The sequence below is a fragment of the Strigops habroptila genome, chromosome 8 (assembly GCF_004027225.2).
Source record: "Strigops habroptila isolate Jane chromosome 8, bStrHab1.2.pri, whole genome shotgun sequence".
Taxonomy (NCBI): Eukaryota; Metazoa; Chordata; class Aves; order Psittaciformes; family Psittacidae; genus Strigops; species Strigops habroptila.
The window spans coordinates 58,473,525-58,496,418 of NC_044284.2; the positions used below are offsets into that span (position 1 = coordinate 58,473,525).

The 22,894-nt window shown below is 38.7% G+C and overlaps 1 protein-coding gene across 3 annotated transcripts in view; it reads right to left on the reverse strand.

Moving 5' to 3' along the window:
- DAB1 (DAB adaptor protein 1) overlaps positions 1 to 22,894 on the reverse strand; it is a 471,110-nt gene that overhangs the window by 127,417 nt on the left and 320,799 nt on the right. For 2 of the 3 annotated variants that reach the window (XM_030494712.1, XM_030494713.1), the window contains exon 3: positions 17,332 to 17,444. The exons of the other annotated variant lie outside the window; for it this stretch is intronic. The gene's annotated coding sequence lies outside the window, so the exon portion shown is untranslated. The remainder of the gene's footprint in view (positions 1 to 17,331; positions 17,445 to 22,894) is intronic. 3 annotated transcript variants of the gene reach the window in all.

Below are 22,894 nucleotides of genomic sequence, written 5' to 3' on the forward strand. Positions count from 1 at the left end.
CCCCCCAGCACTGAGAACCCAGAACTTGCTGCTCCCCCCTGCTCTGTTCTACTGCTGACCAGAGCTAGTGCTATGTAATTCCAGTGCTGCTGTTGTCCCTCCAGTTGGTCTCAGTCTGATTTCCTACTGGAAAATTTCCTACTTCAATTCTGTGAAATAACATTTAACATCCCCTCCACTGGATTTGTTACCACCTACCTCTTCTTTGAGCCAGGTATATACATCGGAGCATCATCACGCAACATTCCTGTGTAGCAGGGAATGCAACTCCAGCCCAGGGAGCTGAAAACGAGCAATAAACCCCCTGTGCGCTGAGGGAATAAATACAACACACATTGTTCCTTTAAGCGTATTTTTCTGCTCCAAGATGCAAAACTCAAATGAAAGTGATATTTGTAAGCTTCTGCAGGGCACTGTATTAAAAAAAAAAAGCACTGCCACTGAATGGAACTTCACATCATTCCTCCGATACTGAGAGGCTGCTATGTTACCAGATAACATAGTAAGTTGTTCAGATTGGACTAGAAATTCCCAGTGCTCACAGTGAAACTGAATTACCTAAATGCTTTTCCTATATGAATTGCGTTACACCGAGACTTTACTATACCCAGATTACTACGTTGCCGACCCTGAAGCAGAAAAGGAATTTCTGATAACGCTTTGCAAGAACAAACAAGAAACAAAACTCACAACACTGCCCAGGCACAGCCCGCCTGTGATCCAAGTTCCACTAGTAGAAAACTGCCTTACCTCCATTAAAGTCAATAAAGTCACACCAGCACAAAATCAATAGAGTTACATTTGACTTATATTGGCGTAACTCCATTGATTTTAATGGAGTTGGAGTTACACCAATTTTATGCTGGTGTATCTGCATTAGTGTCAGTGAAGTTATGCCGGCGTGACTGATGTAAACACCACCAGACCAACCAACCCCTATATGTCTGAAATTCAATGCCATTAACTCTAAAGCAACAAGAAAATGCAAATCTGTACGTTACCAAAGCAGGGTCTTTGGAATTTATATTTGCAAAGCAGAAGAACGGCTCTTTTGCGATCCTCTCGACACCAAAGAAACAGTGAAGACTAAGAAGGGAAAAAGGACAAAGTACACAGTTGGGATCACAGTATTCTGTAATTAGAGCTGTTAAATGATTACTAAAGCGCAGTGGTGCAATCATCACACTGAAGGAAAGGGAGAAGTACGCAGTCAGGAGCATCACCAGGGAGAAGGTAAAAGCAATGTCAGAGACACCACGTTTTATATTTAAATGCAAATTCTTCACAATCAGGATTTGTGCCTTTTAATTGGAAGAAAAGGTTATGGAAATAAATATCTCGCATCCCAGACAGCTCAGCAGGTTTTTAAGTGGCACAGTAAGTTGAAGGCAACTGACTCATCTCGTGTCCTCTACAAAAATACCTCAATTCAGCTCTTTTTGACTTTTAATTCAAGATGACTTTCTTCATATTGCAAGTGAGACTGAACTGGGACTCACCCTCTCACTCAATTTAAATAAAATACAGCACAAAACCTGCACAAGATCCAAGTTAAGCTATACTTTGAAATCTGAAGTTGAGCTTGAAGTGATGCTTTACACTGGTCTTCTTAATGGATGTGAATTTTGTAGCAACTTTTTCAGGTCTCTGAGATTTGCTCAGTCACAGGAGTTAAGCTGTACATAGTGCCCTTCCATTTTTCAAATGCTTCCTGACATTATGACAAAGCAAAGCAAACTTTCCTAACATCAACAACAACCACCCCCTATGCCAGGATCTTTATTCACTGACATTCTTCAATAGTCAGCCCGTGTGCCCTGACAGTTAAGTATTAGGAAAACTAATCGGAGGACTTCACCTTGCTGTAAACGGACTTTTGATTTATTACACCAAACCCAACCACCAGACTTCTATCAAAGTTCATTGTCTAGCAGAGCAAAGGGGAAAAAGCAAGAAGCTTTCTGGGACTCTTAAGTATGAATTTACACACTCAAGCAAAAATGATTTTTACACTGTTGTTCCACAGCCGACAAATATCAGTATTTTAAACTAGTAAATGAGTTTTAGCTACAGAAATCCTTTTAACAATTCCATTTTAACACTCCAGTCTTCAAACCAGCAATGCCAGTCATGAAGGTAATTCCACGACTGCTAAAACGAACAGCAGGCAGACTTCTGAACAATACCAAACAGAAGTATTTGGGAATGGTTGCTAGATTTTACTGGAGAGATTTCAAATCATACATAATTCTTTTGAATTCACTTATCTGTTCTCATCTCATTTGTGAATGCAGTGCCTTGTGTCTGATTATGTTATAGACTGCCTCTGCTTTGTATCGGTAAGAATGTTAACCGCTTTATAAGGGAAGAAGCACCTCCCATAAGAAGTCAGGCTCTGTGCATTTTCTGTTCATGAGTAAGATTCAGCAGTGTTTCTAAATAATAAAAGATGGCACTCTTCCCACAGCTGGAAAATACACTAAAGGGGGAAAATCTAACCCTTGAAACTGCATGGTCCAGGTGGTGTTTTCTGTACCATAATTCCATACAGAGAAACACCCATACAAGGAAACACACTGTTCTCCACTCTGCTGTAACCATGCAACTGGAGAGGTCTACGTGACCATATCACGTGTATACAAAATTGAAGTCTAAGTGAATAGGTTAGGGACCCTGTGAAAGGAATTACTTATAATAAAAATCAAGACACTGCAGGGCTAAAATGTCAGGAAATAATAAAGAAGCTATTATTCAGATAGAGAGCTCTGAAGTAGCTAAACAAATATACAGACCTGCACGAGTGGTAATGCATCCCAAAACCATGCTTATTTTCTAAACATTTTTTAAAATCACCCAAGTAGCATGCAGTGAGGAACCATTCACCTTCCACTGTCATGCTACAGTTTATTCTCTCTTGGAAGCAATTACAGGACAAATGCCAAGCTACAGAAGGTATTTTTCCAGCAGCAGCATCTGGCTTCTTGGCAGACTCCTCAGGCAATTTTATTGGAAGCTTTAGAGATGCTATTGGGTCAGTCCTAGTTATATTGCTCATGAGCTGTCTGGCGGTTTCTTCTTCCTAGATGTCATAATCCTTCTGATTTTCCTTGAAGGAATGAGCACATTTTTATCCATTTCAAAAACAGCTGACCTGCAAGGCATTTAGGAGCTATCTGCAGAGACAGAGTAGAAGTCACTGGTCTAAATCTGTGTACCTTTGAGCCAGCAGCATTTTAGCATCCATTGCCTAATGCATCATCAAGAAAACAAGTATGCCATGCAAAAACTGTGTGTGTCTTACTGGTAAATTGAATGCATTCCTTATGATTAGGGGAAAAAGCATAAGATGTATGACAAATTAATTAGTGGGGGGAAAAAAGGTAATCTGGGGCAGTAGTAAATCTGTGCCTTTATTTAATATGAACTGCTCTCACATAGTGAAGACAGTACTGTGCTGTATCCTGTCATAAGAGACAGTGCACATGGAGTCAAGGAATGCTTCTGGCAGACAGCAAGCATAAATTCAAATACAAGGGGATCTGCTAAGTCAATGGAAGGAAAACAATCTCTGAGAACCTGCTTCTTGCGACTCCTCTGTTAAACCCAGTGCCTCCGAGGGTAAAAGGGGCATGTGGAAGTAAAGACAGCCCATGTCCTTCCCTTTCCTGACTGCCTGGCCCTTCCCCCTCTCCAACCCCAGCAGCTAAGATCTGCATTATTCTGCAGCTGTGATCATGATTAATCCTCATCCAGAAGGATGAAAGACAGGATGCTGCTTTACCCTCCCTCTTTGCATACCAACAAAATCAAGTCCACAACGAAAAGGCTTTATGTCAGTTTCGAGCAGTCCTTTATAATTAATGCAAAGAAAGGAGACAGAATGTTATAGAAAGTGGATTTATAGCCCATCATACAGGTGAGATCCTGCTTTTTTAAGACTTCTGTGCAATTACTTACAAGAAACATACTCCCTATTTAAATAATCAAAAAAGCAGATGTGTTCTAAATTACTACTTTTCTTTCTTTTTTCAAGACTTTCTCACAAAGATGTCATCTTGTTTCCCCTCCCTTTTTATTTCAGAGTTTTCAGAGATGTTAGTGTAAGAAACTCCCACAAAATCCTGTACCAAGATATTTTTGAGGGAAAGAAGTCTTAATGCCCAAAGGTAAATATTACAGGTACAAGAAATGTACACTATAATTTAATAAAGGGCTACAGATCTTGGATTTTCAGTAACAGGAGTACACTGAGCAACATAAGAGAAGATTGACAGCACTAAGAAAGATGCACATATCCAGGTCAAACAAAAAGCCAAACGGAGCTGTCATCAGCAGAGTGCAACTAAATCCAACCAGACACAGAATTCAGACTTGGCTAATGCGAATTGACTAATATAATTCCATTTTATGCAGGGCAAAACATATTCTGATTACAGGCCACTGGTGCTTGCAAGTTCTAAATTTAGGTGTCATTAGAGGCAGGTGAACCGTTAAGCAAACCAATCTGAATTTTATCCACAGCAAAGATTTGCGGTGTCCAAAAATGAACTTCTAAGATTTAAACCATGTACTCACTCTCATTACTTTGTATGTCTTTTGGATAACCCCATTCATCAATTAAAATGTCTGCAGAATCACAGTACTCACTGACAATGCAGCCTGGGTTTTAAAATGCTGTGCAACAACACACACTGAAAAATCAATTATTTAGGCTCCAGTACCCAAACAGAAGTTACTGGCACACTAGAAACCGAGCCATATTTCAGAAGGGATGTAGCACAGATTCCCTTGTTTGCTAGCTTGTTTTTGCAAAGTACGAAGCAATCTCAATGATCAGGTGAACATTCGAATGCACGGTTAAGACTAAACTTTCAGTAATGCCCTAGATTTCAGTCACTACACAAATGAGATTAAAGCTGCAAACAGAGGCAGACAGAAGGTTTCCTGGATGCGGTGAAGATCTAAAATATTTTCATAAGCTCTCTTTGATTAGAGGGTAAATTTAGAATAGATATTAGGAAAAATTCTGCCCCGTGAGGGTGCCGAGGTGCTGGCACAGGGTGACCAGAGAAGCTGTGGCTGCCCCATCCCTGGCAGTGTTCAAGGCCAGGTTGGACACAGAGGCTTGGAGCAACCTGGTCTAGTGGAAGGTGTCTCTGCCCGTGGCAGGAGGTTGGAACTGGATGAGATTTAAGGTCCCTTCCAACACAAACCAGTCTGGGATTCTATGATTATACAGTCTCAACAAGGCCTGTGAGTTGAGAGCAATCAGGAATAACCATCAAATGAGCATACTTCAGTACAGCAAAGAAAATCAATTAAAAATGTAAGTAAAATGTTGATCTATTTTGTACACTCCTGAAAAACCCAGTACACTTAAAACAATGCACATTATATTCAGGGGTAACATAACCTAATCTGAAATAAAGACTCCACTATCATTTAAAGTAGCTGTTTAGCAGCTGAGTTTAAAGCCAAAAGGTGAAGAAATCCTAATCCAATTAAAACAAGAGGGAATTTAGGAATGCAGAATTTAATTACTCTACTTGGAAATTAGCCAGGAGCCTTGGGTTAAGCACCCCTTTGAAAGTGCCATAGGAACTCAAAGGACTATGAGTGGTCAGACCCTTGGCCCTCCTTCTCCTTTGAGCAGGCACTCTTGGCAGCCACATGCCCTGCAGCTAAGCCCCAGGGAAGACACCAGCTCCTGAATTATAGCATTTCCAGCAGCTCCTTGGGAGCTTCCTCTCAATGCCCAGCATTAGGCAGGGTTTGGCCCTGCCCAGCTTGTTAAATCACACAGGATCTCAGTACAATATGATGAGACTGTAGATGATGCCCAATTAATGCGATTTGGACAAATATGTGTTCAATGAAGTTATTGCCTATGTGTCACTTGAACATTTTGTATTGTTTTGGGGTTTTTTTTTCAGTTTCACAGACTAAATAGCAAGCAGCAATAATACTAGTTGTGGACCAAGTGTGATGTTTGTGTTACTCACTTCAGTTAATTAATGAAAATAATGACAGAGTTACAAATATCAGAGATTATTAAGAACTTGAAGACCATCCTACCCATTTCTCTGCCAAGGAGGATTTGTTCTTAACAGCACATTCTTCTGTTCTTCATCATGCTTTTTTAAATCACGCCAGCAGTAAGAGTCACATCTGCTTCCTTCAGAGGCGTTCATACATTCAGGCTGATTTGGAGGGAAAAGTAAAACCCAAGAATTGCCGTTCTGCCAACTTCATATCATTATTCTGAGTTAACTGCAAGGAGATTATCTTGAGCAATTACTCTCGTCCCTTACTGCACATACATTCCAAATACCTGTAATCCTCACATAGCTCAACTCTATCAGCGTTAAACCAATCTATCCCCTTCAGGTAAGATCTAATGCTAAAATCACATACCACTGGGTTTATAACCCAGACTATTACAGTCTCCATTATTAAATATTGCTTATTATTTTGTACTTACAAAGTCAGGGAGATGTGATTTTATTGCTTGCAAATCATTCTTACATTAGTCTTACACTGTTATAACTTCACTCTGCTTTTCCAGATAAGCTTTGCGCTTTCTGCATATTTAAATAGTAACTCTAATTATCCCTACTTGATTGCCCTCCTCTTGCAAAGCCTTTCCACAGCATCATCTGCAGTGAATTCCTCATCCTACTTAGATTTTTAAACAGCCTGATAGACATCATGTTCTTTAATTTTAATAAGAGCAGAGAGGTGTGGGGGTTTTTTGTTTGAAAAACATGCAGATTGGGTTCCATCTTGAGATGTATTTTTTCCGAACACATAACAAGAAGGGCAGATTACTGATTAATTATTACAGATTACATTAATAATAGTCACAAAACAGGGCCTAGCAATAAAGTCAATTAAAAAAAATGAAAAGGAAAAAAACCCCAAAAGACTATTGACATGGTATCAGATCAGTGAAGAAAAGTTTGGTTCACTGTCTAAAACTATGCTTATAAGTGTTTTCTGGATGTATTTCCAACCAGTCACAGAAAACACTTTATACTTCCAGTTCATAAGTACACAGAAACTACATGTGGCTAGATGGTAGCTGCAAGTAATGATATTTAATGCAGTAACTCAGGTAATCCATTCAAAGAAACACATATCACAGTAGTCCAAAACATGATAATAAAACCTGAGTCAAAACGAGTATTTCTTTCAAGAATTTTGATAGATTTTTTGGTCATTTTTGTAGAGATTTTGCTATTTCGGATACTCACAACATATTTTGGTTTATTATGATAGTGTTTGGCAATATGATGTGTTGTTAAAGTTGCCTGACATTTTCCATTATGAATACTCGTTTCAGCTCCTTATAACAAACCAACACGTATCTACTGGAGCCAGCATCTTGCATGCCACATATCAAAAGCAATGATACATACAGTTCCCTCTCCCAGACTTAGTCCTGCTGCCCTGAGGCATAAGATCGCCCCTTCCTCCTCCTCCTCCCTTGCTCACTAAGCAGCAAAGTTTCCTACAGTGACTTCATGCAATCCTGATCTTGATCCTCCAGCACAGATCCGTTCTTTTGTACTAAGACTTTATGTGGAAAGGAAAGCTACTACGTGACTGCATACACAACTCTGCATTCAGTTATCTTCCATCTGGAGGATGTTAAATTTAGCATTTCTTTACTGATGTGCTTGGCTCTGTAACAGTAATTTACATTTTTATGCATGTGTGTAATAACATCCAGGAAAAAGAGGCAACACAGGTGTACCACAACCATATTGCAGTGCCTTCTTGAATTCAGCTTGCAAGCTGCACTCTTTCAGCACCTACTCCTGCAAAAGTTACTTTAGCAATATGGGACGAGAGTCTGGCAGAAGGGACTATCTCTCAAACAAGACTTTGGCACAGCAGGATAAGAAAGCAAAACAGGAGGTCCAGTTGTGACTTTCAGGTCTGTTTGTGTCAAAGCAGTATGCAAAAATGCTTGGACAGACAAAACACAGTCTTGAGGTCCTGAATGCTCACAACAAGCTTTTATTATTATAAGCAATACGCTAATTTATTAAATAAAACAAACCAACCAACCACATAAAGACACAGTAGCCCATCTTTGAGCCAAAGACTTTCCTTAGGAAATGTGACATTCAGCCAAGAAAAAGCTTCTCTCTCATATTCTCAGTTTGTCTCCACAAGTTATACATGATACATACATCATATATGAAGACTGCTGGTACTTTACCTACCACCACCTCCAAAGCACAACAAAGTACCACAGTTATTCCTGAACCAGATGGTTTCATGTACAGCACTGATGAGAAAGCAGGACAGCAGGGTATTGCTTCTACAAGCTCTGGCAAGTCAATCAACAGGGCTGACCTGACCAAACCCATCATGTGGGAATAAAGTTCTGCTGCTGTGCGCATTCACCTGTGCACATATCCTGCTGTGCTCTAGCACCAGGATACATTGAGAAGCAGCCTGGTTGAAGGAGGCATAACTGTTTGCCAGCTTCATTTCCCATAAGGATGCTAGTCAAAATCCTGTAACGGCCCAAGATGATGATAGAGCGGTCATGATGGTAAGTTCAGAATACCTGCAATCCAGCCTATGGTTCAAATAGACAAGGATATCTGTCTATGTTCTGGACAGGGTTTTACTTTCTCCTGATTGATGTGTTTGAAAGTAACACATGCCTTGAGACCCACAGTAGAGATGTTGCACTGTGATTTATGCTTTACTATAATGCTACAGCTCTGATTAGAGCAGAAGTAGGCATATCAATTCTGCTGGCTGAGTCACTGCAGGGACTGCACTGGAGACTGCACCATGAGGCCGGAGATGCTCCTCATCAGAGCTGAATGGATCGGGAACATCACAAGAAGAATAACCAAAACAGATCCACACCAACCTTCACAAAATCCTTCTCAAAGTTGGCTGCATTTGAAGTTACATTGGTCACAAGCATATTAACAGGTTGAACACCTTCTCAAAGCAAACACTTCATATTAATAAAAGCCTTTACTTTTGTTTTCAGCAAGACTTAGTATTCCTATCAGGACTGAACTGTAACTGAAGAACAAATGATGTCATTAGACCATAAGCAAACACAGGGGAGAATGCTTAACCTTTAGCCACAAAGTAACCCTCTGTCACTCTATTCAAGACCTAAACATGAGAATGTTCAGAATATTATTGAGTCATTCTGCTTGAAACTCAGTAATTAATGCCCAGAATTTTTTTATGTGAAGTAATTTGATTCTATTTTTATCCATTAAAGAACATTTGGATTAACAGATCAAGAAAGTTCATTCATGGCTTTATATCTATGATCTTTAAGGTCCCTTTCAAACCAAACCATTCTATGATTCTACGATCTATGACTGTTACAAACGCTCCCCCCTGCTGCCCATACAACCAACCAAATCATGGCAGAAATTACATTTAGAAAGTCTTGAAAATATTTAAAAATCATCATTAACGTGTGATTTCATCTTATTTTACTTGAGAGTCCAAAGTTCTATCCTGAACTCCATTTCCATAGAAATTGAGTGCCAAATATTACCAAGTTCCAATTTTACTGTCTATCCTGACAGCATTCAGGCAAATTACATTTAAAATTAAACTTACAGCAAAACCTTTGCATGCTACCATAATATTTCAGGCAACAATTTCGAGAAAGGAAAGGCAGAAAACAGACTGTGCATAAACTATAGTTCAAAATAGACTCCTCATGTCAAATGGCATAATTTTTCCTTTTTTTTTTTTCCATTAAAGAGTTATTTTAAGTCTTCTGCTGAATATATTTACATGCATAATCAAACTTCTTCAGAGGTTCTTTCTGAATTACTATATATGCTTTAACACTGCATACACTAATAGTGTACACATATATACAAATCCACACATCAATGGATGCACTCATGCACACAGTATTCATGCAAAAAGAATTAATTCATGCAAAAAGTTTTGACTGGATGCTACCCCCAGTAAATATGTTAAATGTGAATAGTGCTTATGGCTGGGTTCATTAACTAAAAACACTCTTGTCTGCATGATTTGTGTTGCTCACATAAGACTGGATGACATGTAAAATGCTAATTTGCAGACTCACTTCTGTTCGATTTACCATCAGGGTCTCTCTCCACTAGGAAAAGCAGTGGTCGCTTACTACCATCCTCCTTGAGCTGAGACCTCACTCAGCACCTGAAGATAAAACTCTTCTCCAAGAAGAGGGGTAAGAAGGGAAGGTTTTGGATGAGGTCCAAACACATCTTCTGATATGCTGTCATAGAAAAATGCTACCCCAAAAGCTACCACCTACTGCCATTGACAAAAGTCCCATCTTTGAAGAGAAGTAGCATTATACTTAAAGAGTAGCAGGTAATGTCACTGCAGATAACTCTTCTCACAAGTTCAGCTGCTCATCACCTCTTGCTTCGTCAGTCCTCTTCCTAAAATCCCTAGCTCTAGAGCATCTGCAGTCTGACAGACCTGCTCACATCCAGTCTGAAAGCTCCTCTGAACTCCCATACCAAGATGAAATTTCACTTTATCAATTATGTTTGGACCTCATGTCCTCATTATACGTTGATGCGACACTTGATAAACAGATACAATTGAGAGATTAAGTTCAAAACCACATTTTATGTCCAAACTAAAACACTAGCACTGGTTCAGCCATCATTCCCTGACACATTCCAGGACTTCACTCTTCCACAGCTTTACCAGCTGCCTGTTCTTTAAATACCTACGACACTCAACTACTTCAGAAACCACAAATAGTAATTCATTGCTATTACAATTTATTATACTTACAAACACTTAGATTATAATTATGCCTTTAAAAATTATGAGCAGGTTCAGTAGTTGTTTCTCTCCCCTTTCCCGGTTGCAGCACTGTGCTGTATCTAACTAACCACCTCCCTGCCAACAGGGCTCCTCACCCTTTGGTGTACAAGCTAGTTTGGTTTCAAAGACCTATTCTGTACAGGGTAAGGTTTTAGTAGCAACTTAATGCCTGTAAATTCTTTTCTGCAACCTCTGAGTTAGTTTATCAGAGCAGTCATTAAGCCTGGGCACTTTGAGGCTGATGGGTGTATCTAAGCTAGCCCACTTTGAGCTAATTGCATTCAACTTAACATTCTCCAAGCACTGGCAGTCCTCATTCAAGCCAAGTGTGAAAGTTTTTAAATTAGCTTTCACAGTTTGATTCACAGACAGCAAATGCAAAATGGCACAGGATTAATTTTTTTCTCCAACACCACAGTGCAACAAAATAGCCCAAAGGCTATTTTAGTTCATTTGCTTTAACTATTAGGGAAGATTCACAGCACAGACAATGCTCCAACAGAGACAAAAGCTCCAGAGGACTTTCAAAGCTTAATGTTGCCCCCATTAATTAAAGTACCATACGTTTGTACAGCCTTTTCACTTTGTCACTAGATCTTAAAATGGAAGTCTAGACCATTTAAGACAAGCCACACTGGTTATTGCTTAAAAGATTAATATACCAATACATTTTTCTCTTATTACAGATCATATTTTTAATATTTAATGAAGTCTGGTGTTGGACTGTAACATTGGTCATACAGAAATCCACATTTTCCTTGGGGAAGTACAAATCTTCACTTCACATGTAATCTGACAACATCTCTTTTGATAGGTCTGCTTTCATTTGCCAAGATACAAGTTAAAAAGGAAGCTAGAAAATTGAATTACCTATTGCAAAAACGATTCAGTAACTCCCACCAAACAATGGCAGAGCAGGATGGAAATTCAGCTTTCCTGGCACTTTTCATTTTGCCAGCAATTACCACTACGCACAAACACTGAGTTTACATGCTTGATTTCCTGAACATCTCAAAGTCTCTTCAACAAAAATTTCAAGCACACACATTTCCCTTTGAGCAAGGACAGAGGGTGTGTATGACCTGCTCCATTGACAAATAGCAGAGTTCAACACATACAAAATCTGATTAAATACTCTACACTCAGTCTTCAGAAGAAAAATATTTCTCCAATTTAAGAGGCAAACTAAAATCTCCACTAAGAATTTAGCTCATCCTGCCAAAGTACATATCGGAATATTAGACAAATCCCTATTCTTACAATGTGGTTCAGGTTCAAACTTAAATAGGGGAAGGTCAGGTTAGATATAAGGAAGAAGTTCTTTACTGTGAGGGTGGTGAGACACTGGAACAGGTTGCCCAAAGAAGTGGTAAATGCTCCATCCCTGGCAGTGTTCAAGGCCAGGTTGGACAGGGTCTTGGGCAACATGGTCTAGTGTGAGGTGTCCCTGCCCACAGCACGGGGTTGGAACTAGATGATCTTAGGATCCTTTCCAACCCAAACTACTCTATGATTCTATGAAAGACTGCACAAGTGCAGCCTTAAGTATGAGAAGAAATAGCGTACAGTCAGATCAAAGTCTTTCCATTATTTTCAGAAGTTTCTACATAAGGTGCAAAACTCATAACCATTATAATTCAAATTATTTCTAATACTCTAATAATAACTCAAATAACGTAATAACTGTATCAGTAGTGGTAACTCACATCACAGATGGCAACTATCTTAAGGTATAAAAATTATTTATAGTGAAATCTAAAAAAAGTAATTTTGCATGCACAGATGGATTCCAGCTTCATAGTTCACATTCCAGATTTGATATAGCCTAGGATACACAGGTCACATCTGACAAACTGTAAAGTCAAAGGCCTATCTGTAAATGTCAAAGTGTTAGTCACTGAGGTGGATATAATTTAGGTACTTCTTGACAGGATTCAGAATACCAATCTCAAATATCAACCTAGCTTTACAAGTATTTTCTATTTTGCGTTGAGAAGTTACAAGCTTGCACTACAGTGATCATAAATATCACCTTATTTTGTAAATAAGAAGCATCTTTCACAGTAGATTTGCAAGCAAAGTACATCGCAAAACCTGCATTTGTTAAAATTTTAAAACAGAATCCACGTTGTCTATTTAGTGAAACACATTTATGGGATATTTTAAGAAAATCTTGCAACTCTTTCTTCAAGCCAATTCCAGTATTATGCAAAACTCCAGACAAGTCCATAAGACCCAACACAAATGTATCTCCGTCAGCAGGCAGTCGGAGGGAAGGTGATAACCTTCACACACAGGATCACTACAAGACCACACACAAGATCTATGAACTAGCGATATTAAAATTTTATGAGTTTGCTAATGCCTTTAGACCATTAGATCTTGTATGTAACTACAAACAATTCAAATCCTTAAGACAAACAATCAGGAAGCTTTACACTGCTAAATATAATCCAGCTCGCAACGCGTGAAACTTCTTCTTCGGTGGTAAGTGTAACTCAAATGTGCTCTGAATTAACTTCCAAAACTGATAAAGCTTTATCAGCTCAGATGGTAAACAACTACAGGTTATTTGAGACTAAACTTGTCAGAAACTGCAAGAGATACAATCCAATTGTTATTGAAAGTAAAGAATACACTTTTCTGGTCACTTCATACCAGGTGCTAACAGACATCGGAATCACTAAACAACACATTCACATGAGACATCGTATGTTTGTGAATATTTATGCTTCAGAAACTTTGAATTCTATCCAAACGTAAATGCCGCAGCATAAGTGATCATTCTTCCAGAGTATTCTCATTTCTAAAACAAACTAAGATTGTGAAAAATTCATGTTATGGTGAATGTGAATCGTCAATGGAGTACCGGCAATTCCAGAGCAGGGACAAAGCATTCACTGGGAATGGAAAAACAGCCTCAGTAGAGACAAGCCCACGGAGGATGACTGTATAACACTTTGCAAACAGTAAGCAGTAAATGTATAGGCTGGTATCCAGTTGTTAAGTGCTGTACAGAACAATCTGTAGATTTATGTTTTAGATATCAGGATTCTGACATTCGAAGCGTATAAACGACTGAAGCAGCATGGCTAAATTTCTTGTGGTCATTTGAAAGTCTCAGCTAGTGCATGTCAACTTTCAGAATCCAGATGTACTTTAATTCTGAGAAACTAATTAACACTGATCTCTACTGAACACATGAAAATATCTACCTGCTGATCAAAGATACTCCCCCTAAAAATATTGATTCCATCTCAAAAGTGACACAAGCCTACAAGCACAAAACACACACATTCCCCTTCTATGGTTACTGATGAAACATAAAACTGCAAACATCTGCGAAGAACAGGTTTTTCTTCCTCCAGCACAGATGTGAAGTGGCATTAGTTGGATGTGAAGAAAACAACAATTCCTGATATTAAGGACTGAAGATCAAAGCAACTTGCTTGCATCTGAAAGCCATTCTGAAGTGCACTAAAGTACGCACAATATACTATACACTTGTACATAGGTTTCATCTGGTTTGGTATTTTCTTTTTTTCACCTGCTTATGATACTAATTTTATATTTGAATCCTTAAGCTCTTCAGATGGGCCTTGGTTTTTTCTTTTATCTGTGCACAGTAAGATAGGGACCTGATAGGGACCAGCAGGGACGTTGTTGGTGCCATACATCTCTGCAGAAAAAAAATACAATGTAATGGACATGTTCATTCAGACCTATCATCAGATAGATCAGACAATAACCCCAGCTTAAAGTTACTTCTGACCAAAATGGCTTCTAGAAGTTTTCTTTTCTACTACCTACCAAATGAATTTACAGTCTATAGACGAAAGACTGCCTTTGAGCTACACATCCATTGCCCCACGGGTGGCAGGGAAAATTCACCACCAGATGTCTGTCTTTAACAGGGAAGAGGAAGCACTGCTGAAGATGAGGAAGGTAAGAGATTCTGCACGCCCAGTGTCCTCAGAGTGCCTGAAATGAACTATTGGCAGATGACTGTTGGGGTCTCCCATGTAACTTCTTAGCAACATAAAACATTCCCATGTAAAAGTCGATAGTGCCAACGATAACCATAACATCTCCTTTTAAATGCATTTTGGCTGTTTCAAAATAACATTACATTGATGCTTCTGATTTATTTTTTTCCTGTTCAACTCCTGCTCTGAAAAAAGTGCCGCCCATATCCTTTCTGAAACTTTTTTTCCATCATCTACAACCTGAAAGCTCACTTTTGCCCTCACAAAGACAAAGCTAGGGCTCTGCCTAAATACACTGCAAAAGCTTATTCCTTTCTTTGTCACACTTCCGTCACAATGCATCCAATTTCTTTCCTAACATTCTCTTCCAAAAAGTTTCTCATATCTTATAACAGAAATGCCTTCTCAGCTGCTAAACAAGAGAGACCCAACAAACAACAGGGTGGCATGTGTAGGAGACGAGTAAGGCTTGCCCTTTGAACAGCAGCGAGCTGCTCATGGAAATGGAGCCTCAGCTGTTAGAAAGATACCCAACCTAAAGAAACACTGAGCATAATCAGGTCCTACCAAAGCTTGAACCACCAGTAGTAGTTTCATTTAATTAGATGCATAAATATATATTTCAGTGCCTAGTTTTAAAATTAACATCTGAATGAATATCAATTCAGTGCATATAGATCCAGGGAAGAAAAGAGCAGACAAACTGACATGAACAAAAGTCATACCAGTTTTCACCACAACACAACACAGTTCTTTCAAATAAAGAAGAAGTAAGGCTAACTGCTAGGAAGTGACACTATTTTACCTTTTTGCATTTGGCAGGAATTGATACTATAAGAGAGACATTAGACACAGCAAAGAGGCCTTGCGCGGGGAAAAAACACTAAACACATGCTTAAATAACAAGCAAAATAATGTCACTGCTTCAATACGTTACTTTATATATAGATTAGATGGTCTGTATGTGTGTGTGTTTATATAAAACCCTGTATCTACTTAAGACAGTCTTAAAATCAAAAAGCAAGTATTGGTTAAGCTAAATGTTTAACTGAAGAAAGAGCTGAGATGCAAATCATCACTCAGTTTAATGTTGTTTCTAATCTGTAACCACATGGAACAAACAACTTCAAAACATCCACGCTGGGGCAGTGGAGCTGTACCGATTTACACTGGATCCAGGATCTGTCCCAGTGTACAGTTCCTTCATTCACTTCATTAAATCAGTTTTGCCAGCAACTACATAGTACTAATGGGTGTGTAAAGCTATTCTGCACTTGTTGATTGCCAAGGCAGCTGTGCAACCACAATGACATGGGAAGAAGTGGAGCAAGGAACCCTACCATTAGAAATAAACCTCAATCAATACAAAGAAAACTTAAGCACTTGGCACGTACGGCTGAATTCTTGCTACGTATAAATGGTATCAAAGCAGGCTTTTAGTCCAATACTACCTAGCAATACTTAAATAAATCAGTTTCTATCTTACCAAACAGCATTCTTTGCATTTAACTGCCCTAATGCAAAATAAAGTCAATCTTCAAGAGGCAAATGCTAAAGATAAATGAACATATCGAGTTTCAGAAAAGTTTGGTTTTCTTTCAAGGAACTACAGAGCTATTTCTGTTTTCTCACTATGCAGTGTTGTTTTATTTTGATGGCTCAGAGAGAATCACCAGTCCTGGTAGCAAATATTCAGCTCTTCTTTGTGTTACTCCTATTCCTGAGACAACCTGTACAAAGCAACAGTATGAATCCAAGTGGAACTTCCATGAGATGTTACACTTGCATGAGTAGCTGTTATTGCCAGGTGCAGCAGCCAGAATATCAATTTACTCACTGCACAAATTTTAGAGAGCATGATATAAAAGTGAAGGCAGCCTTATCATTACCTGCTTGTTTTCATTTCAGAAAGCTGCTTCCCCTCACCTCCTTTAAGCATCTACTAACCCTTTTTTTTATTGCCGTTTATCTTGAAAATTAATCATCATAAATTTAAAAACATTTTCTTGCAAATCTGTCAGGTTTGTAGTGCTATTTCATTTATTACAAGACCACATGACGCATCAGAGCTCTGTATTTGAACATGACATATTTTCACTTTGTTTTGATACCACATTCGAAAATTGCTCCTATCAATCTTTCACTGGAGCCAAAACTTAACTGTCTTGTTCACTGAAACATTAAATGCCAAGTCACACAGATGAATAAAAGCATTTGCAAGATGCAAACATTTGCAAAAGTTTCCTGTCGAAAGGGTCTATAGGAGACAATCCACAGTCAGTACCAAACCCAATTATTCCTAATCATTTTGGTCACCAGATCACACTGAAAGTTAAAAGATTTTATAAACAGGCTGGTCTTCAAGTAGCATTTTGTAAGTGTTTGCAGTTCTGATTTCCAAAAAGTACTACAACTCAGATTCGGCTTATGTATTATTTAAGATCCAGGATTTTCTGCATCATTCACTCACCAGGAGTGAAAACCCCAAACAAACAGACCATATACTTACATTTCCCATAATGCATCATTTTCTCTCTAAACAGTGGCAGCAAACAGGCACATCCAATTCTGTATTACTTCCTTCTCTCATTCATGACGATGTCACACACAGGTTCTTTGATTCTGAAAAAGAAGCATTTCCCAGGTTCTAAGGATAGAGGTACCTCAACCAATCCATCATGCTTTGTGTGCTAATGATAGACTCATGCATAAGAGGCACCAGAAGCAGTCAGAGGCAGCAGGCATGAAAAGGAGTGAATCAACTGTCAAGGGTTGTGATCTGAAGGACTGCAAGGCTGTGATTAGAATTTTCAACCAGGACTTCCACAATTCATCACACTACAAGGGAAGGGGGGGGGGGAACATATTTCTTCATCAGCCCTTTCCGCTATTGGCATAGCAAGTTCTAGGGCATTAAAAAAGGAAATCTTACACTTATAAGCAGGTACTCTTCAGAGTAGAGAGTGAAAGATTTTCTGGCATTGCGTAGCTACTATTTTTTGTCTGCATACTCAAAGCTGAAACAAGATTATTTGCAACACAGCCTTTCTTTCTGGAAAAGAAAACACTGTATCTCCTCTTGCAGGTATACTTATAGACACCTGAGCAAGTAGCAGCCCTGTAAACCTTCGACTGTTGTCTTTAGGGATATGAAAAGGAATAAAACCCACCAGGAATCCTTCATCAGAATTTGATAACACACTCTGACACTTCAGAAAATAAAAAGGCAGAACTCTTCACAAGGGAAGTATTCTCATAACCCTTATGAAATCACCTGCAGCACTTGACAGGCTGCATAGAGTCATGTTTTCAAAATGTAAAAGGAACCAGCAAGATGATTGAGTGCATAAGCTCAGAGTAATCAAACACACCATCCAACTTAGTTTTCCTTACACTATTTGTTTGCCTTGGTACTACCTCTACTGACTCTCCAAAGAAAAAGTCAATCCCACAACTCAACAGCCTCAAACAGGACTTAGAGCTGGGCTGGTTCTGTCACTCTGCTACAGCCTCCCTTTGAAACCACGAGAAAGCCACAAAAGCTCTTCAAATATTTTGCTGCTTCTTTCCTCCCCTTCCTCACCACCTATGTAATATAGTAACTCTATCTCTCCGAACACAGATTTCACAAGAACTCATTCACAAAGGGGACTGCTGCCTCAGAAAGCAATACTTCCAAAATTACCTGCCCAGCAATTAGGAACTGGGTATGGAGACTTGAACCAAGTGCCACAGGGAACAAGGGGGGTCTGTCTGTGTCAATGTCATTGCAGAGTCTTTGTCTCAAAATCTAGATCCAAGTGATGGCCCAGGCAGATTAGACATTTATTAAAATATATGAATGAAGCATTATTTCAAAAGGCAATTTTCATGTTAAACGATGAATAATGAACAGTAAAGACAGTTCTTATTTGCATAATTAATGTTTCAGTTATTGATATTCCTTCAGAGGGTCACTAGCATTTTTTCCTCCAAGTTAATTAATTAATAAAGCGACTCTTTTCATGTAGGTAATTGTAATCACTTTAATACTCAAAGGTATGTGAAATATCTGCCACTTTTATTTTCATGTTGCAACCCTAATGACACAACGATCGTTTGCATAAATATAAACACTGAACGGGTCCATTTAACTCCTGACTAGAAAGAAATCCTTTGAAACTAACAGCAAAGAAATACATAAATCATGGCCAAACGTGGCAATATGTGCAAGAACACCTTTTGGGTTTACATCACAACAATCATATTTTCCTTATTGCAAATCACAGCTTTGAGAAAATATACTGCTAATGGTGCAAATCTGTTCTCTGTTGAGCTGAACATTGCTCTGAGGAGACAGAATAATTTAGGGAAGAATAGGTGTTTATGAGAAAACAAATACAAACTAGAAAACTGTTACCAAGCAAAAAGCCTTAAACACTCAACACCTTACAGGTAATACAGAACTTGTTCTTTTTCCATTAAGAAAAACACAAACAAATCCCACAAACAGAAGCCTGATCCTTCAAAAACCTGCTACAGAAAGACTTACTGCCTGTGGTAAGTCTTACCCAAGTGAGGTGGGATGGTTACTTTGCTCAGCAGCCAGAGCTTACATGCAGCAGATTAGGCATTATGCAAAATTCAACCTGGCAATGTCTACTGTGTGTCATGCTTGAAGCAGGTAGGAAAGCTAAGAGGTTATAGCAGTTACGAAAACTTCCTTTGCAAGACAGTACTGAGTGAACAGGTTCAGAACAATATTACGAACATCTTGTTCCACAAGTTAGTTTAAAAGCTACATAGCCTGCCTGTGAGTTATTGTCTCGCAAGTCAATCACTATAGCTTCTTGTCTGTAAATCTCAGTCTTGCTCCATTCAGAATCTACCCAAAACGCCACTGCAAAAACCATTTTAGTGGCCTCTTTCATCATGTCTCTCCTTGATGTGGGAGAATGAATATCAGGATTACCATTTTTATCACATGTAATATTTTTAAACCACTAATAACTCATCCTATTTGTGACCCTCTCTAGCTACATCACCACACTTTCCTGCCAAACAAGCATCTTCATGGGGGGTGGTTCCAGGCTGTCCTGCTAAAGCAGTGCCACGCAGTGCTCCAAAGCCAATTCTCTGTTGTTAAAATATCACCTTGAATACATCTTTTTATGGTGTGATTTAATGAAAGAGAAAGGAAGGGATAGAAGATGCTGATATCAAAGTACTGACACCACTGACAAGCTGATAAACAGAGCCCCATCATTCTGGTATTTCAGAAAATTGCTACTGTCTCTACTACCAAGCATTGTGAAATGTAATTTGTGTTTTTTTTCCTGTTTTATACAGTGCCTAATACCATTGGGGGAAACCAAAGGGAAGGAGGGCCCCAATCCACCTCCACAGCTCTGGAGAATGGGATGGCAATATAGATAATAAATGCTATTATTTGTATTATGCACTCATCTGCACCATATCAGCGCTAAAACCTTGCAAATATTCCAGACATCGTCAAGAATCATTTCAACCTGTTTTCAGACTGTAAATCTCAAATCTGATCTCCATCCAAGAGATTATAACAAAATGTGAAATAACCTAAGTATTGCAAGTCATTTCACAGAAAACAGAAATAGATACTGTAGGAAAACCACATTCCAGACGTGCAAATTCTCTCTTTTACGTAATCCTTATCCATATTCTTCCAGGGGACTATTTGATCTCTCTCTCAGCAAGCAGACCTCACAGTATTTGTAACCACTGCAGATCTTTTTAGCCAGTTGTGTATTCAACTGGTAGTTCTAGCAAATGGTATTCAAAACATGCAGGAATAAGAACTGCAGCCACTAAAGAGATTAGGAATAGAACACTCAGGTATTCTTTTCTGTATTTCTCAGCAACTACTCACAGCCAAGGAGCATAATAGACATCTGCTTCTTCACTGTTTCACTTCTAAAGGATCAGTGTGGTGCAAACACAAGCACTACAGGACCTAGTAGCAAGTTTTAACTGATTCTTACAAAAGTTGTCTCAGCAGCTTCCTCCCAGGCATTAAGGAGCTAGCTAAATAGCTGCTATTAGTGTACATTTGTGGGTTTTTGTCAAAATCATACTTAATAAATACGAAGAACCTACAATGGACAGATCCAAGAGAAGATGCACGTGAAATGCTAGATTAACAAAAGCTCTGTTAAATCAACTTAGCAATTTTATCTCCAGGGGTAACGATTTGGCTTTCAGTAGTGGGCTAAATAATGCAGTCCAACACATTAAGAACAGATCTGTATTCAGACGGAATGGACTGTTAGCTCAGAAAAGAGGCAGGAAGGAAAAGAAATGCTGAAGTAGCTGTTCTGTGCCTACAGCACACTTTCTCCATCTTCCAAAACTATCATGATCATACATCTATCACCATATCTTGCACATTCCCCATGAAAGAGACAAAATAGCTCTCAAAATCTGTGTCTTATGGGTGTCGTCAAAAGAAACACCAATTCATCTGGATGTAGCACATGTAACACACATAAAAGAGAAATCAGTGTCGTTAAAAAGTGGGGCTTCTCCTTTGCCATCTAGCCTCTGCAATAGTAAGGGCTGGTTTTATCATTTCATACCACAGATATGTTCACTTCCCCAGAGTGCATCTAGCAGCAAGCATGGAAATTTCTCCTCTGACCAAGAGACAAGTCATCTTTTCTATCTCTGTAGTTGCAGCTTCAGCCATGCAGTTTCCCATGAGACAGTGAAATGTTTCTCTATTGTCAGCACTGAAAGCTTCTCTTCAAGTAGTTCTGGTTTTTTTGTATGGAGCCATATTTTCGTCAAATTTCAGGGCATACATTTTATGAAACTGCTTGAAAACCTCAGGATTTAGGTCAGAAACAGAACATGAAATGTAGGATAGGTTATAGCGGGCTTTCCAGGGAATACTCCATTAAAGCAATTTCTTGATAGGTATCTTTCTCGCTGTAAAAGCAACGATTGTTGAGCACAGATTTTCAGTGGGCTCTGGAGGTTTAAAGTCTTAAAAGACCTAATTTCATTCAAAATTATCTGCTTGCTTCCTCTGGATTTTATATCCATATGAGTTCAGATAGAAGATAAAATTGGGTAAAAGAAGTGATGATACACCATTAGCAAAAGAACTTTGGCTGAATTTTCTACATCTTACAAATACCTTTTCTATATCTTATAAAAGCTGCCAGATCTGCTATAGAATATTTATTGTTTTGACAATCTAAAAAGGAATTTTTACTTTTAGATTACAAAACAGCACTTCAAGGTAAGAAAAAAAAGAATATTATTATGGACAAAGTTCAGCTTGAGGGGGGACAAATGTAAAATTACATGATTTCTATTGCGTCAAAATAGGCAATGAAAACTTCAATGTATCTTTTCTGATCTCAGGCATACCTATATTTTTAAAGCAGAGATATAATATTCCATCAATGTTTTTAGTCCTATTTTTGCTCTACTTGAGTTACAATTTGTACTCCAGAAAGGATCCATTTTCACATATATTCATATCACCTGCCCTATTCTAATTCATTTGTTCGCCAAGTGGCATTCCTGTTTAAACATTCTGCAATATCAACATCCTGAATACAGTTAAAAACTTCACAGACAACAAAGAATTTCTAACACCCTACATTGTAATTCTTCATATGGCATCTTTTGCAATGAAAACCCTGCAAGCGAAAGGATTCCAGACTCATCCTTTGGGCTGCCTTTTCAGGACACGCCAAACATCCCAAGCTTCACAAAGACACTGTGCCGTGTGGATGACAAGACACAGTCTAGTGGGTTTTTTTTCCCCTTTCTCAAGATTTCAACTCATATGTATGACCTCCACAGTTTAACTGATGACTATTCAGTGCATCAGTTACAAAAAACAGCCATTCTCATTTCCTTTACACTCCTCCTCAAAGAAATAAATCAGTATCTTGACTGATTGAAACACTTAACTGCCAGTCATTCTGCTTTGTCCCTGCGCTGCCTCACACCAGCCTGCATGAACACAAGAGATGCAGAGCAGTGATTAAATTGTAACATGGAGCACTGAGAGCAATAACTAAGTGAGCAGTTATAAACAAATA